Source organism: Watersipora subatra, chromosome 7 (assembly GCF_963576615.1).
Source record: "Watersipora subatra chromosome 7, tzWatSuba1.1, whole genome shotgun sequence".
In the NCBI taxonomy this organism is placed as follows: domain Eukaryota; kingdom Metazoa; phylum Bryozoa; class Gymnolaemata; order Cheilostomatida; family Watersiporidae; genus Watersipora; species Watersipora subatra.
In genome coordinates, this window is record NC_088714.1 from 17,221,499 (window position 1) to 17,241,303 (window position 19,805).

A 19,805-nucleotide genomic window follows, 5' to 3' on the forward strand; every position below is an offset into this window, starting at 1 on the left:
AGCTTTGACCAAAGTCCAGGTTTTATCAAGTTTAGCAAGTAGTAAAAGTAGACAGAAAGATTTGCGATCGTTACTAAATAACAACCGGAAACAACAATGACACTTTATTACCATATATACTCATGCGTACATCGATTTCATGTACGAGTCGATAGAGATTTTTAAGATTATTATAGGAATTATTCACTTATAAGCTAGTAATAACACTAATACTCGCCTATAAGTTTTAAACCACCTGGTGGCGGTAGTCTACCACACGACAATGGCGGCAGCCATGTAGCTATTGAAAGTGACGTTGTAAGCTTGTTTACTGGTATTATATACTGTATTTTCAGTGACATGTGGTACCGGTAACTCTGTGAAGTAGCTTTAACATTTATATGATGAATTACCATTATTGTGAGTGCTTGTTAAGGCTTCATATACCGTGTTGTGTATATTGCTTGTATAATAATGGAGTTTTCTTTTTTAGTCACATTCTATTCGAATCGGCAGCAGAGTGTCTATAAACATAACTGCAGTATAAGTCAGCGCCAAAGATTTCACCTCAAAGTCTTTTCCTAAAAACTAGACTTATACACGAGTATATAAAAATTTATTTAAAAGTATATTTATATTTACAGAATATTTAAAATTTCTCATTTTTTTCAATTAATTTATTGAAAAATTATTGGTTCAAGTTCTTTATTCATGAAAACAGAGCATGAATTAATAGCTTTTAGACGTATTATTTCCGAGAATAGTTACTTTTTACGGACAATTTTTATAAGCTATCAATTTGTGTGAAGGAAGAATTTCTTGCTAGCTCATCCCATAAGATGAGATGTCAAGGTTGATTGGTGTAATTCTATAACCATCGCTCGAAAATTTATGCAGGGATTTATAAATACACAGCAGAACTTTTGGGTATTTGCGAAATCTGCCTTGACCTACAGCTATAATTATCTGCCATGTTGGGTAACCAAAACAACAGGGTCTGTCTGACAGCAAGATAGGAAAAATGTATTTCAATGGTTGCTAACAAGCCTGCCTTTGACTTACAGCCATGATTTGGTATTGCCATTGTATTTTACCTATGTTTTGTTTTTACCTAACTATGTTTGACCAACAAAATTACTTCCTTATGTTACAGCTTGGGGCTTGAATCGTAAATATTTCTGTACCCAAAACTGATTCTTTGTTCTTCAAACATCAAAGTCATTGGTGAAAAACAAAATATCAGGATTATATGGTTTTAAATAAATGTAATTTTCATACAGTATAATTCGTAATATACATTGTATGATACTAACACTGAAATAGGATAAACATTGCTTCTAAAAAAATTACATCTGATTTTTCAAAATTAGAAATACACAGAGTTTTTAGGTCATTTTATTTTTGGTAGTCAGTAGGTTCAAAATCAGAAAATTAAAGAGACTTTCAAGCGGATAAAACACACGTTCACGTTCCAAGGGTTTCGTCAGTTGGCAAAAAACGATGCTTCTAGTTAGCTGTAAAGGATATCATTTAGGCTTAATTTTAGTTGATCGGCTTGGCTATGTCAATAACAGAAAACTGTTAATCTGTAAATTACAACTATATTAAGTACCAGTTGTCATGGTATCTCAAATACTATTTTCAATTTACAATTTATATGTAAATATATTGCATTTGGGGACGTCTTGTTGCCTAAATCTAACAATATGCGCAGATGAAGTAAAATATTTATCGAGCTGAATTTTTTGGTTTTTAATTCGAAAATATTTGTTTTAGATCAATTACATGAAAACACATAATTTTGGTGTTTCTTCCTAATCATATTCATATCCTAATTATATTGATTCTATTGAGCAATAACCTTTCAAACGTTTGGTGCTATGAAAAAATGGAACTATCGAATGAGTACGCCAAACAATGACTCCCAGAAACCTAACGGGCTCTCAAAGTCTTAAATATTTGGGAAATAACAATATGAGCTTTCATGTTTTTCGGTCAAAAAGTAACAACAAAAAATGTCTATCATAACATTGCTAACTACCTTAACGACAAATTAAATCATGTCTGAATGCAAATTACTTTGCATCGGAGCCATTCAATCTCCAAACTCACAAGAAGAATCTACTGCAACAAAGAAGTACTTGTGCTGTTGACAATAATAATATGCAAATAAATAAATGTGGTAAAACTCTGAACGGTGCCGAGTTGAGGTTATTAATGCCTGGAGGGTACGAAGTGTAAAGTTAATATATCGTTTGGTCATGTTTTTGACCAAAGATAATACAAATAGGCCAAGGGATGGTTTGGTAACGCTATTTATAGCATGTCTGAAAGATCATAAACAGGGGTATTAATCAACATTAAGCCTGATTAGCTGAGCCAAAAACATCAGCGCACTGAAAAAAGTTGATGCTGTTTTGTAAAAGAGTTATTCACTCGCAGTAAACACTCAACTATCTGAATGTGTTTTGTAGTTTTTCTCATTATTAACTGTCATAACCTTTTGACTGCCACATTACTGGTTGCGCAAAGTTCCTCAGTACCGCATTTTTTTTATTTAGAAATGCGGCATTTTGTTTTGGCTATCGCTCTGCTGTTACTCGGTTTAGCTAGCCCTAACTAGCAATACATCATTCAAACCCTTTCAATAACAGAATATGCCAAATAGTACTTGACTTGGGCAACCTTACAGCAATCCAGATGATGCTGAAGACAAGAAAAGCATGCTTTTTTAAGTAAAAATACCACTGTTTAGGCTCTAGTTCATATTGTTTAAATGCTAACCATTTTATTGTGTTGTCAGAAATGTAAGCATAATTATAAGCAGCTTGGATGAGCTATAATAAATTAATGCAGAGTTATATATTATATCTATAGATTTTTCAAAGTTTGTCGTATGCAGGTTTTTAGGATTGATTGTCCGGCAATAGATCATAAAATTTTGAAATAAATATTCCGCACCGAAGAAGTGTCGATCTCGGACCCTGCCATTCACCAGACTGGCGCCTTACCTACTAGACTACAGAAATCGAATTGCTAGCTTGCCAATATAAGTCATTATATGAGAGCAAATACCTAACTGCTTTGCGTATGATGCTGGTCATAGCATAATGTCACGAGAAGCTGTTCGCTCACATTTTTAAATTGGCTAATAGCGAGCAACTCTCACTACTTCTCATTGTTTATAAAACCAAACACTTTTCTCATGATATGTAGTTTGAAAGTTAGAATGGCAAATGTTGTTATATATTAAATACAAATCAATGTTTTGTGCAAAGACTTTTCTATTATCCGGGCAACGCCGGGTGGCACAACTAGTATGAACATAAAACAAACCCGAACTTGAGAAAAGGGTTAAGAAAAGATCTTCTCTAGACATCTGCTTGTCTGTTGAGTTCTCACTCTAAAATCCTGGCAGTCTCGTGTGCAGTGAAAGATCATTAGGCACTTATCAACCACAGATAATAAGCATGTGCCCAACTAATCATTAAACCATAACCGTACAACTTTTATCGTATTTGTTAGGTAAATCAGACAGCTGATTCCGATTTTGTACACAAAATAACGATTAGTCCACTAACCTTCAAAGTCATTTAGGCTTTTTTAAAGCGTTTCAATGTTCGTTTCGAAAACAACACAATCGGCATTACAAGCTCCGCCCATAAGTATGTGACAAAACCTAGCTTTTTCAGAAACGGAAGTTAGGAATGTTTAGTCCGATTTAGAATAAAAGAAATGGGTGTCTTAAAACCCATTATTATCTAAATCCAGCCTGTAAAATAATTTCAGTTTTTTTATGAAAGGTATATAAACTATTTAAAATTGCTCGTAGCTTGTTACATGATGTTTAAATGGGCTGAACGCCGAGAAAAATGAGCTCAAAAAGCGCGGTTTTATCACAAGCTAGCATTGCTATCGCGCTTTTTTAAATGTGCAATGCTAAATAGCTTATTTACCTTTCAGAAAAGACTGATATTATTTTTAAGGCTGAATTTAGATATTAAGGGATTTTAAAACATCCATCTCTATTATTCTAAACCGGTCTAAACACCCCTACGTAACTTCTGTTCCTAAAAAGCTATGTTACGTCACATATTTATGGGCGGAGCTTGTTATGCCGACTGTGTTGTTTTCGAGACCGATATTAAAACGCTGTAAAAAAGCCTTCATTACTCTGAAAGTTAGTGGGCTAATCTTTATTTTGAGTACAAAATCGGAATCAGCGTGTCTGATTTACCTAGTAAATATGATAAAAGTTGTTCGTGACAGTTATGGTTTAAGTCAACTACAGTCATACTTCAACTTACGAGCTTAATGCATTCCGAGACTGAGCTCGTATGTCAATTTACTCGCATGTTGGTGCAATTTATTTATATATAGAACAATTAAATATATATTTATTGGTTTTCATACTCTGTAAAATGCAAATAAAACACTCAAAACAAGATATTGTAACAGAAAGAACATGTTGGTTATTGTCCTAACTTACCACTTGCTTTCAAAAAGCAACAAATAAAAAATAATGCAAGGAAATGTGTTAAATTAAAATGTCAAATTAAATACATACAATAGCAGCTAACGCTAGCATTTGCCAGAGAGAGATATATAAGTTATCTTTCATTACAACAGTTGACTTTAATAAATTTGGATTTTATCAGTCTTAAAAGACAAACTTAGAAGCAAATCTAAAAGCAAACTTTCATTTTTAACTTAACGTAATTAAAATTTCTTCGGCGTTCATAGTTTGAAGTTTCTCGCTAGTTAGCTAATTTTTCCTTTGTTTCGCTTTCACGACTAGCCGGCCATTTTAAGATGAACCTATCTAAGGACGTTTGCCTTTGTCGCCCTTTCAACATGTCGCGATTAGGACGAACCCAGGTGTCGTCACAAAGGTGCACGACCACTAGCCAACTTGTCCGAATGTCTATTTTTATAGTTTTGATAGATAGCAACGGCCTTTTCAAATAGCGTCGTTTCAGTTACGCTGTCACCGGCCAATTGTTTATCTTATATCCAATGCCTGAGCGGTCTCTCCATCAGCGGTGGTGAAGATTGCCGCGCCGTTTAGAAACTACGGTTAGTACTTTTGCGAGCTAAATGCCCTGAATATAATCCTTCTGTTTGATAATTGTGGATGTATTTCTGTCATATTGATGAGCTAGCTCAATCATGCATACACATTTCGCATATTTTTCAATAATTTTCCGTTTAATATCAATTGTTATCATTTGCTTTTTCTTTGCATTATTTTTCATTTTACTGGCAAACTTTCGGTCTACTTTTAATTTACATAATTCTGCACTGAAAAGCGTGCACAAAAACACGGTACAAAAGTATAACCTGTGCAGTTGAAAAATCCAGATTGATGCTGTTGTCATAAAACACCTCCGGCATACTTGGCAACTGACTCACGTGCTCGTATCTCAAATATGGCTCGTATGTTAGTGCTAAAACTTGCTCAAAAGCTGGCTCGTATCTCAAGTTTCTCGTACGTTGGAGCACTCGTAAGTTGAAGTATTACTGTATGCTGATGATTAGCCCAGGTGTTAATATACAAGGATGCTAAGCTGAATATCATGTGTTCAAATCCTGTGCGGAGCCATATTCTATCTCTAGTTGGCCCATATTATAGTAATGATTGGCTAAACATGTAGATGTTACAATTGCATTACCACCAATTGTATTAATTTACAAGTTTTTGTCTAATACTATCACCTATTATTATTATCATTAAAAACAAGTAGCAGTCAAGATGGTTTAAAACTAAAGCTCCAATTTTTATAAATATGGCATAACTTGTTTCCCTTTTAGCATACCTAAGCTACAGTATATCATTTGACCAACTTTATTTGTAATCATAAAGTACTGTTTGCTCCACTGCCTGTATTATGTATCAAATCTCCTGCAGTTGAAACACACCAAAGTTTATATATATAAAATAATAGCTAATCGATATATATAAACTTAATACTATATAACTTAACTTAAAACTATATAAACACCCGCGCACCCGCGCACTCGCGCACCCGCGCACCCGCGCACCCGCGCACCCGCGCACCCGCGCACTCGCGCACCCGCGCACCCGCGCACCCGCGCACCCGCGCACCCGCGCACTCGCGCACCCGCGCACCCGCGCACCCATGCACACCCACCTATCTGTTGACCTGCCACCCTTCTAGCCATCTATTTAGATATCACCTATTCACCCATTTGTCCATCTGCCCATTCACCCATTCACCCATCTATCAACCCATCCGCCCATCTGTTCTTCTACCTATCCACCAATGCGCCTATTCGCCCATCTGCCCATCCGCCCATCCGCCCATCCGCCCATCCGCCCTATCGCCCATCCACCCATCCAGCAAGCCATCTATTCGCCTATCCACCTACCAAACCTTCTATTCGCCTATCTATCTATCCATCCACCCATCCGTCCACCCATCCGTCCACCCATCCGTTCACCCATCCGTCCACCCATGCGCCCATCCATGCGCCCATTTGTCCACCCACCCAAAATGCTATTCATTCGTAAAACTTGCATTCCATGATGGTATAAGCATGAGGAACACAGCCATCTGTCAAAGGGTTTCAGACATCATAAAGCAGGGTATGATAAGTCTTTAGCGATTAAGTAAGGCTCAATGTCTGGCATTTTATTGTGTCATAAAAACAAGTAAAGCGCCAAGATTATAGATAGTTGCGTTTTATAACCTATGAGAATCCATGGCAATCGCTGTCTTATTTCTCAATAGCTGTGAAGGACAGGTGAAGGTCATGCCAATCAGACATGTTTACAAGTTTGTTTCTTTGGCAAAACTTTGGAAGTTTTCATTTAGTTTGTGTTACAAGTTTAGTTACATACTGTTTAAACATAGTATTGTTTACGTTGAAGTATAAATCAAAGCAACAAAAGCAAAAACAGTGACTTGAAAACCCCTGCAAATATCATCATGACAGAGATGAAGCCTTTGTCAAATTGCTGATTTAGTTTTAATACTAAATTAAAAACATTCAATCTCATGTCGAATACATATTGTACTTATGTTTCAAACCCCTTTGGAAACTTTAAAAATTTTTGTCATACTGTGAGATTACTTACCAACATTCATACAAACAAAAATTCTAGAGTTTTTAGGCTGTGCTATAAAACTTTTAAAGAATATGTTGCTACCATCAATCAGCATGTAAGCTTCTTTGGAGCTAATGCTACACAATTGACAGTTACACAAGCTGAGTTTAAATGTTGATGCATGTGTATCTTCAGAGATTTAGCCAAAGATTCTAAGTGATGAGTAGATAGCCAAAGTTCTTAGATAGGATAAGGAGAATTTGTAAGTTTTGTGGCAGCCTGAGTACAAGCGTGAGGTGGTTATATGACAATTGGACTATCAGAAGATCAAACACTTTAAATCAGAATCCTTCAGTCATGCTCAACCGAAGTTTGTGTTGTTGAAAATATACTATCAGCAATAAAAATATTCATTTTGATCACATATTATTGATTCAAAGGCTATTCAGAACATAACATTAGACAGGAAGCAGCTAAAGCTGAGTTAATATTTGTCTTCAATTCCTACAAACTTTGGATGGCATGGTAGAAGATACGCCCTTTGAGCCAATTGTCATGTGACCTGCCTTAATGCTGTATAAGTTAGTTTGCCAAAAATGTTTTTGATTTACATCTTCCTTGAGCGTGATTGGCCAAGGAGTTAGAGAGAAAGAGCCAATGATTTTAATAATAGCTCCTCAGAGGCACTGGATACGCATGCATAAAATAATATGAGGAAGTAAAAGTATTATTTTGTAAAAGTAGACATCATAGCAGGTTTAAAGCTTTCCTTTATCCTATTTCTAAAAGGAAACAGACTTTACACACAACCTAATCAAATAAAGAGGTATCAGCATGAAGCGTTGCAAACTGACGGTATCTTCAGCAAAAGCTGGCCACAGTGGTTCTTAACTTTGTTGAATGTAATCATCTCCACCAGTTTTATATGCGCTTCGACTGAAACTTTTACTGAAAAATAAATTATGATTTTTTTATTGGTTCACAAAATGAACCGGGCATTAACATCATTGCGTTAACAGAACAAAAGAAATATAATGCATGAACTCACAACAAATTTTATATCTTTTCACAAAGACATAACCTTGCAAATCTGTAGAACTTCTATGGCTGTCTTCGAGAGACCACTTATGTGTTTTGACTTCCACCGAACCCCTGAGTGACTCACTGAAACCCTAGAGTTTATGGAAACCATGTTAAGAACCACTGCTTTGCGGTAATGTTAACAAATTTCTACAATTTGCAGTTGATCTTAATTCATAGTTTTTGTTTGCTGGTAAGCAGTTTTACCTTCATATATGTATTTACTAAAAATCATAAGCCTTCATACCATTCTGCTGCTGCAAAACTTGATCTTGTTGCTGAAAAACACAATAAGATAATATTTATACAGCAGCATGTAGACACTTGTCAAACATGTCTACAAAATAGATACTACATAGTAGCATTCTCTAGATATAAACAAGTATATTACAACATTACGTAAACACAATGGCTGAACATTTTTTAAGTCAAAGTATAACAACCATCTTTTTGTACTTAATGTAAAAGTCAATAAATCTTTGTACATATGTATATTTACTTGAAGGTAGAACATCTATATTGTGGAATATTGTACATTGTACGCTACTTTTAACTACTATGATAGCAATAATTGTGAAAATAATAATGATGCCAGAAAGCATAAATTTAAAAAAAATAAAATAGAAAAAGAAACATTGAAAAAGAAAAATAGAAATATTAAAAAGAGAATAGAAAAAAACATTAAAAAGGAAAATAAAAATAATCAAAAAAAAAACAAAAAACGAAATATTAAAAAACGTCTCCTACAGTTTGCAGCCAAATAAAGGTAACTTATTGAGTTTTGCAAGTTCTAAATTTTTTAAATATAAAGTGGTAGAATAGCCATTTGACTTTCAAAAATTCATCTATTGGTAGCGAAATTGTCTTAGATCTTTTACTCTATTTGCCTTGTATTTTTGACTAGCATTAATTTTGGGGATGCCAGTTATTTCAATCATTTTTAATCAGCTATCCTGCAGATAGACTGATTAAATAGACTGCAGGTGTGTATTTAAGAGGCTGATTCTCAGGAACCAGATGGAGCTCTAAAACCAAATATTTTAGCTAACTGGTAAAGGCACGGAGCACATGCGTGTGAAGTTTGGATTAAATCAGCCAACAAATGTAGAAACATATAGCAGACTAACAGACAGACACGCAGTGACAAAGTGAGATTTATTTATAGAGATTTTCGGTTACTGAATGCAAACTACTAAACCAGTCATTAGTCAACGACAGCAACAGGCACTTATTTTTTGATTGAAAGGTTTCACTGTCTGTCTCATACATATATTATTCAGCAGAAAAACTATAATGCTGGTTATAAAACTTCTTGTCATGTATTACGCAGAATGATGATTGTACAATTTAAAAAGGTATGAGGAATATAGAAACTGCAAAGCATTGTTCCTATTTTTACATTCTAATTGGTTACACTAAACACATCCTTGTGTCATAACGGTTCAGATTTAAACACTGATGACGTTATGTTAACCATTTGATAAACCAGCTCTACGCTTTCATTTGACTCACAAAGGAATTCAAAATAAACGCATATATCATGATTATTATTTTGTCGTGGCAACGCGTAGTCTTAAATTAGTAATTTATTGTGTTACAGATCCTCTGCCATCACTTTAAGGCAGTTCTTATCTAACATCTTGTCGACAAGTAGTAATAAATGATTCACAAGACATGAAGGCTATGCCCACATGTATTATAATCCTCTGTTTATAGCTATCCTTTAGTAATCTTCTTTCCTTAAAAAGGACGAGCTACATAGAGTGATATTTCTCACGGGCAAGTTTGTTTAGTAACAAGATACAACCACTTGAGTATCGGTACTAAAGAAGCTGATGGTCTACTTTTTGTCATTTTCTATCTTTTTAAGATAAACTTACAAAAAGATTTTAGTTGATTTCATCAAAAATTATCGGTATTTGTATTTTATTTGCGATAGTTTCTGATGTTTGAGGTTGTCTGATTGTTAAGATGTTTCAATATTAAAATCGATAAAACTCGATTGCGGTTAAAATGCTCAGGTCAAGGAAAAGTGCGATTATGACATTTATAGTTGCAAAGAGATCGACAGAATAAAAACTAGCGACTTCGTTTCGCCCATATGTTTTTTGTGAGCATTTTAATTACGATTAAGTTTTGCTGATTTTAAGCTTAAAACATCCTGGTAATTAGATCACCTCAAACTTCAAAAACAATCGCAAATGATAGAGAATTACCGATACTTTTTGACAGAATTTACTAACAAGATTTGAGCAAGTTTGTTTTTAAGGTAAGTTTTAAATGCTCAAAAGGAGCTTTTGTAGTTAATAAAATTAGCTAATGACATCTAGCTCAAGACAAAGGTTTTCTTGTAAAAATTTCAAAATGGTAGACGTAGCCTCCAGGCAATCGGTGCATCAGTCCGGTTAGATTTCTATCAGAGAGCAGCTATACAGCAGCAAGCAGACACTTGTTAAAAAGTGTCAACAGTAGAATATTTGTTGTGCTGAGTTAGATATAAACAGGTTTCATATAGCATTACATAAACACAATAGCTGAGTACGTGCAAGACTCAAGCTGTCTCCTCGAGGTGACAAGATAATTCTAGCTAATTTAGCTGCTAGCTTGCAGTCTGACACCTCTCTCTGCAGCGGTTCACACTAACCGGTAAACAACTTTATTCAGCAGGGAGCGTCCAAGGTGTAGACAGCGAGGTTTTATTGATACAGCAGACAGCGTTGCAATTACACTCAGCCAGAGTATCCTATAAACAAAACAATTATATTTAATTTTTAGGAAAACTTTTACACAGTTTTACAGCGGTTCGCTGTCTCTCGTCGCTGTCTCTCGTCGGTTAGGGACGTAGGATTAAAGTACATGATAAGATTCCACCTGACTACGGCTCAGAATTTTAGGAGAATTTCACTAGCTTTTGCTTTCCTAGTGTAAACTGAGTAGGAGTCGGATGGTTACCAGAGAATAGAAGCTAATATTTTTAGGCTACCATAACCTAATGCTTGCCTTATAAAAACTGTGTTTAGCAAATTCTAAAAGTGCTTAATTGGATTCGTTTGTGGGTCTTCGATTGAGCCGTTACCGTGCCATGAGGGTATCGCTGAAACTGGTACGGAGAGGATAATGCATGGTTTATATTCCGTGTAGGGCTCACTGAATGTTTATTGCCTACTCCATTCAAAAGTTGATTTTTTTATGTTGTGATATACGTATTTCTCTGGGAGACACACGGATAGCCAAAAAGTGTTTCTTAAGTTTATATAAACTCGGTTGCCTAGTCCTGGAAAAATGTACTCTAAATGGAAGTGCTGCTCCTACAAGATTCTCATTATTGTTTGTTGTAATAAGACTTCGTAAGTAAATAATCGAGAAAAAATCAGATGATCTCGTTTATTCTAGGAGACAGAGGAAAGTTCTTGAGCAGAAAAACATGCTTTGGTTGGCAGCATAGCATTGCATGGTCTGCCAATCCATTACATAAATTTTCGATCACAACGGACGGTCAAGAAGGTACTGCGGAAAGAGATGATGATATTGCTCAAGCATCAGCTGAACAATGGCAGTCACATCCTATGCATTTGTTTAAACGATTCAACTGAGAAGTCCTTGAGCGAAGGTCAGACAATGCAGCTTCTACCTGTAGGTATGCCCCGAAGTTTAAGGAAGACAGCTGCATCTCCTAAATAGCAACAACTTGTTGTTTTACGGATTTCACTTGCATCCAAACTTGTCTTTGCTTTCTTTGACATAATATTTTCTATATAGAACTTTTCTTTACATATACATTTACCGCAAAACCTATCTTTGAACTCCATGACACTCTATTTTTCAACCCTTGTCCTATAGTGGCGTTTAATTAAAGGTGGCATTCAAATAAAGGGTGGCACTGTTGTTTTACTATTTCATCAGATGTTTGTGGCCAGCAAATAGAGGTGGCATTTACTTAAAGTGGTGGTTGTATTTTTCAGCCTCCTCCCCTTGTCTTCCAAAGTGACGTTTTATTAGAGGTGGTGTTCAAATAGAGGTTTTACGGTAACTACTAATTAACACATATATGTCTAGACAGCTACTCAAAAGTTTATGCAGGAGTCTTAGATCAACTAAACTGTGAAAATAAACATGATTTTATGTAATAATTGAACAATCTGAATGGAAAACAGTTAAAAGCTAAACACTCATCAGTTTTGCTTCCTTTAAAATGATAAGATAACCTAAATTTACCAGAAACAAAGCATTACAGACCTTTAATTTGAGCTGTTATTAAAAGTTGTTTATTTAAATACAGTTTAACAATCACAAATAGGTTTTTAACAAGCTATTAAATATGAAAATATTACAGATGCTAATTACAGCTAGTTAGCATGCGTTTGCTAACTTTTTAAAAATGTAATGACTGCAAATTAGTTAGCAAATTTTTATTTATATATTATAATTTTTATAAGGTTTGTGTGTGTGTGAAGATAACATCCTATCTCAAATCTCTACTGCAAATTTATGTTCCCATTAAGAGATATTTACAAAACAACCTAAAAACTCACAAAACTCCAATGAAACATAAACACGCTGGGTCTTGAAGGTGAATTTTGGCAAACAAACTTGACTCTCTTACTTACAATTTACTTTTTTATTGTTCCGTATTGGTTTAGAACTAGCCGTAAATCCAGAGATACTCGTGACTTTTGGTTATTTTCTCAATCAGATAGCCGGCAGGTAGGTGTTTAAAAGGTTTTCAGAAACTAGATGGATGTTTAAAACCAGATATGTTTAGCTATGGCTACACACGGAGCACATGCGTGTGAAGTTTGGATAAAATTGACAAAAACCATGGAAATGCTCAGTGTATATACAGACTAACAGACAGACACACAATGACTAAGTGGAGTTATTAATACTCTACAGATACGTAATTCAATTAATGCTTCACTACAATGCCGTCTTTTTTACCAAACAGTAATTTGTGGTTATAAAAACATAGATCTCAGAAATAATGAAAATTTTGGAGTGATTCATTTGGAGTAACTTTGGGGTGAAAAAAATTCAGGGTTTAGGGGAAGTGTCATGACATTGTATTTTATTTAAATGTGAGACCTACTTGAAAAAATGAAGTCACTTCAAACAACTTTACCTAACTCTTCTTCATCTTAAACAACTGCAGATCAATCCGATGGCATTTTTGTTGTGTTTTTGATAAATCTCTTAAATATGCAATTGTGTAGAAAAATAACCTGTTTTTCAAAGTAGCACTAGACTACTTTAAATGTGTCTATGAAATTGCACTGTAGTAGGCCTACATGATTTTCCCGAAAAACAATCTTTGTCTATGTAAAAATACTTATATTGCTGTGATGGACCAGCTGAAGCATTGATAGTCAACTTAAAAATTTGATCTTAAAAGATGATATGTACATGTACAAATCCACGCTTTCTTTTAGCTAACAAAAACATTGCAGTTACTTTTATGAGTGGCTGGCAGTGTCTGGGTTGTCTTCTCAATGCAGTGAGAAACCTTATTTATAACTGACCATCCCTCTCAGTAGGAGTGGACAGCCGCTAGACAAGAAGAGATTAATATCACTGTCAATTATATGTATTACCACACCAGGCTTTGAAATTACGTAAATGACAATTGCACCGCATTGAACTAGGAATAACAGCACTATAGTGTTGTACAGAAATGAGGGTTAATGATCATTCAACTCTGCCATGCAATGATAGGATGAGTAGATAATCATTTCTCCTGAGTCTGAAAGCATGGCTTAGCATATATTACGGAAATTGCATAGAGCTTGATTACAAAAGGAAACAGTATGTTTGAGATGCTAAACCTGACAAGTATTGTGTCGGATGATGTTGCCTTCGTTCTAAATACTAAGGATGTTGTTTGCTGTACCTCTTCTCAATAGTCGTTGAAGTTTGCTAATCCTAAAAGTTATGTCACATCTGCCTTTGTCATTGACAGTCTTCTTAGACAAGATAACAACTTGTTATCTATCGTCTAACGGGAACGGCAAAGTAAACATATTATCTTGTCTCCTTGCGCCTTGGCTTATCGTGCTATATTTCAATAAAGTCATTCTTGCCATACGATTCTAGTAGCAATGCTATAAAGGCCTTTGGAAGATGAGCTAGAGTGATAAGAGAGGTGCTACCAAACTGTTTTTGAATCTACTCAGACCGGGTTTTAAGCGCTTTCAAGCAGTGTTTATTTTGTGAGCGAGGAAGTTTGGATAGTAATAAGCATAACTTACATGTATGTAGGGAACTCTATAGACACTAGTTTATGCTTTCACTATAAGAGCAGTGAAACAAGCCCTTCTCTAACAGAAACGGTTAAGCAAACACACTTTCTTGTCTTATTTTGTCAGCGTTTGTCATGCTATACTATCTACTATTTCATTAAAACGGAATGATATAAATGAGTAAAATGATAAATACAAAATTCATGAATTTTTCAAAGGGATCGGAAGAGGTTGGTTAAAAACCAAACATTAAGTCACGACACAAATTAGATTGGTAAAAAGTAGATACATTAGAAGATCGATAATTATATAGCTATGGGATCAATACAATTAGAATGACACAATGTACAAGGTCGATCCTCTCGAAAAATGGTGTTCATGGAAGAGAGTCAATTCTGAAAGATTAACCCTCATGTTCCAAAAAGTAGTCGTAACGTCACACAGTAATAAGCTAGGCAAAGACCGGAAAACGTTAGTTTTCTTTCGAATATAGTATTATTTTATGTGTTATCAAACCAGATGGGCCAAGTTTATTTTATAAAAATATATCTATATTTACTTATGAGCTATAGAATAAGCACAGAGAAACCAATAGTTTGATGTGATATGCCTGTTAATAACCCTCATTTCAGTCTTTACTAAGCAACTGTTCATGACACAAGTTTTCTCAATCTCCTAGTAGATCGAAACCGCAAAAATATGAAGGTGTGATGAGTGTTAGTCAGTTTGAGACGCATCAAAAGGTCGATCTTTTTTAACCCATGATGTTTGATTTGGTGCGCTAATGTACAGAAAAGTTACGCAGACTGTGCGTCAAGATCAGGATCATGAACTGCTGCCTTTGGGATCACACGCATTTATTTTTCCCTTTTATTTTAATTTAATTGCTTTTGAATCATTTTATTAATTGAAATATTGATAGCTGAAAACTGGCAAATTGTGGGGCAAGTTTATTTTAGGAGACGAGAACAAATCACGGCTACTTAACAACGAGCAATTGACCATACTTTTGAGCAATATTGATGGTATCACATATCAAAAGTTCAAATTTAAAAATACGCATAAAAGGCACTATTGTGTTGATAAACATCAAAGCTGGTATTTCAATCGATGTGTTTTGTTGAACAGGAAAAATCGGAATAATAATCACAAAATAATTTTGGCCTGAAGTCAAACATTTTTCAAAGGTCTAAAAATATTTTATCATTTGGCAGTTAATGCTGGCTTTTGTAATTTATGAATTTACTTCTATTTTATAAATTGTTAAGCCTAGTTCCCATGTCGATTGCGAGACCCCGGCGGTAATCTTGCGCAGCAAAACACTTGCGAGGCTAGGCTTGGCGGCTTCTGTTCACATAAAGTTGCATCGCTAATAACCACACTAAACTGCTTGCTAGCCATGCCGTTTCGATAATGGTGACCTTCAACTGTACATTGCATTTCGGAAATGTTTTGCCTGCGGTTTTTTGCGAAATTTGAACAGCGCTAAACTTTTGCGTCGGCTGCCGACAACTACCGGTGGTACTCGGGAGTACCTGGCGTGTAGGTTCACATTTCATCGCAATAGCTTGCGGTGCTGTCGCCGATGCTTTGCAGCGTATATGGGAACCAGGCTTTACGAGCTATGCACAGGATCGCACCAACTAGCATGTTTTTATTAGAGCCGTTACTTGCTAAAATGATCGACACTCTTTAGCATGTTTCTCATTGTGATTGTACAGCACCATTATTTTTACAGTTACTTTTTGACAACCGAAAAATTGGTCTTTCAATCGTGAATACCATCAAGAACTGTATGAGATCATCATCAAACCTGATTTATATACTAAAGAGCTGCAGCATCGCACCATTATTCTTCTCTCACATTGGGTGGTTCTCCGTGGTAAAAGCCTGATGGTAGCTCACTCCTTGAGCAGTTCAGAAAAGTATTATTTTTAGAGGCTCACCCCTGAGAGGATACAGAGATTTAATAGCAGTAATAGCCGTGTGGAGTGGAATTATAGAGATACATTATATATTATAGTGATATTCTGATATAAACAACTAGCTAAGGTTGTCTGCTGAATATTGGCTAGATTTTGAGTGTTGAATATTTCTTTTAAAATGCAAGTCTTAAGTTTTAAAGTAAGTTTGTTTATAAATTGAAGTTTTATTAAAGGCAAAGCTATGCGCATCCACAATGCGTCGCTGGTGTCGTCAATGCATTGTCAATGTGTCATTTTAAAACAAGTGTGTTGGCGTGTTATGATTGACTGAAATGGTTGTTTTCACCATCTCGATTCAATGCTATTCATATCTAATGTTTACTAGATGTATCCAAGATTGACTTTCGAATGATGCCGATAACAGGGCTTCCCACAGACAGCTATTTATATATGAGCCAAGATGATCTCACTAGTGAGATATACAACAAAGTCATCGCTATAAGTTAGACCTGTTTAGATAGCATTTTAAATAATTCTTTTCATTGGGTAGGTTAAAGTTATTTTTATTATACCATTGAGGTCATAGGTCATAGGTCATGAACTTGTATTTTATTGTTTTTATCATTGACTTGTAACATTTTTCCTTGCACAAAATGTTGCAATGCAAATAGCTATTACTATAATAAATCATTGATGATCCATGTTATGATACAAGTATTCTGATGCTACTGCGATAAAGGTACTGGGAAGTTTAACAAGGGTTTCACGACCTTCGTATAACAGGCTGCTCTCATTGATCAACTCATTTTTCAGCACGAAGCATCATTGATTAGAGTCAGCATCATTGATTAGAGTCAGCGTGTGTAGCCACAACAAATATCTAAATGGCGCGCATAGATGATGCATTTAGTTGCTCTCTGTAGCAAGGTCTTCAGAGTTGTTGTGAGCGAGTTTCTATTCTGCAATCGTATTTAAATGCTACGGGTAGGCAATGTATTTCATAGACGTGTGTATCCAGGCCAAGGTGTTCAATAGAAATGAATATTTAGTAACATTTGATAACATTTAAACGCTACGTGTCTATGGTGATGCATTTCATAGATGTGTGTATCCAGGCCAAGGTGTTCAATAGAAATGAATATTTAGTAACATTTGTTAAACTCAATTCGAGCATGAACAGAGAGTAAAAATCCCTCAGTAATAAGATAACTCAGGCTACTCACATCTCATTATGTTCACTCTGTGACATCACAGTGACCTACAACTTCTGTAGAACATATGGTAAAAGATAAACAATGGAGAATTTATTTATTTATTGAGATAAACAAAAACAGCAATTAAAAAGACACGATTACAAAAATTAGTCATACACTGTATACATAGAAAACAGTTATGTTTACTGATCTACATGGTGTCATTGGTTGGTGATTGTAGCGTAGTAGAATCTCAACACTGATCTAGGTCAGTTATGTAGGTCAACATGGTAAAAGCATGAAGCCGGTGAGAAATATTTCAAAAATAATTTTCAGGGAAGATCGTCTTTGCTGAGAAAAACTAGTTAAAAACCGTAGAGGTTTCCTTACAAATATTTTGTGTGTGCTGTAGTTTGTGACCGAGTGCTGTAATTATATATTAGTCTAGTACGTCGTGAGAGATTGTCAGGTGTGCCGATAACGCATGGAGAATAGCTATCTGTACGAATTATTCAGAAAATCTGAAAGGTGGTTGATTAGCACTGGTATCTGTAGTTCAACTTTGTAGGCCACACATTGTGAGTTTGAACCCCGTAAAAAGCAATATTTTATCCCAACCTTCAATCCTGGGTTCGAATGAGCGGACATACAGACATGGCTCTTATTATAGTAAACACTGATACAGCTGTTTGTCATATAATAATGATTTGGATTCGTAATATAAATTCAATAAAGTAAAAGTATCACAAACATCGCAAATTTCACCCTAAAAAATGTCTTCTAACGTCTAGAAAGACTTTACAATACAAGTCAGTTGATACTCAACAAATGAACAGCCCTCATTGTACCAAACTAGCACTCCTACAAGAAGTTACTTTATTTTTTAAACTGAGCAACCCTGTTACTGCTGATAAGCAAGCACTTGTGTTGATATTAACAGTTAGAATGTCAATCGTCTGATGTGATACGCTTGCGTGCAGGTGTCCAAAGTTTGACTTTCAAACAAAGTCATCATCACAAATAAAGGACTATTTCGCTATCATTTCAAGCTACTCGTGAAGATGCGGCAAATATTTGGTGTGCTAGAGCTGGTTTCCTTCATCTCGCTGAAGCCATAGTTAGAGTTTTGAGAAAAAGGTTTGCATTAACCAGGCTTCACACTCCTGACTTTCAGATTGCAAAATTAATGCACTACCAATTGAGCTAATAAAACGGCAGAATAATTGTACATATGGTTTCAAATAATTTTTTAAAGTTCAGATTTCCAGACAAGTTTCTTTTTTTTAGAGATGAGTTGAGGTTTAATGATAAACTTACACAAAATTTTAGCAGATTTCATCAGAAATTATCGATATTTTTCTATTATTTACGATTGTTTTTGATGTTTGAAGTGATCTGACTGCCAGGATGTTTCAAGATTAAAATCAACAAAACTTGATCGGGGTTAAAAGGAAGCAAAATAAGTGTGAAATGACGTCAATAGTCGCCATCATTGTTATAGTTGATATCGGCTATTGCGTTCAAGTTACTGCGTTGCGCATCTCTATTATGACGATCTCTTTACAACTATAGATGTCGTAACTGCACTTTCCTTAGTTTGAACGTTTTAAGGCTAATCAAGTTTAGTTGATTTTAATCTTGAAACATCCTGGCAGTCAGATCACTTCAAACATCAAAAACAATCACAAATGGTTGAAAAATATCGATACTTTTTGACAAAATCTGCTAAAATTTAGTGTAAGTTCCACATTAAATACTGAATGAAAGTAGGGAAGGAGAAGAGGAGCCAGTGTATTTATAATAAAGCTGGAAGACCTATTACTCAGCCTATGCATCTATTATTACCACATCCTGGTACCTTAAATGGAGTAAACCATCTCGTGGTCAAACAGTCATGCTCGCGGTTTTTGGCAAGTTTGCTTGAGATTATTTTGGATAATAAAAATGTTTATTATTTGTTGCTGCTAATACAAGCATGTCTGGCCCTCTGTACATAAACAGTACTCATAGACAATGATATGTAATATATATATATATATATATGTATATATATATTTAATACATTACATATATATAATATGTTATATTACATATAAGTTATATAATAAAAATGTAAGATAGTAATATATACCATATGTGTTGTAAAATAAAATTAAATCAAGAACCGGTTACCTTTGACAATATAAATAGATTTCATTCGTACACATCACCAATGGCACATCACTCATCCCGAATAGATTATGAAAACATCCGTAAGCAATTAACTTCTTCATACTCATTCTGTCTGAGCCACAAAGTCATCCACATTAGGATGTGTCAACATGTT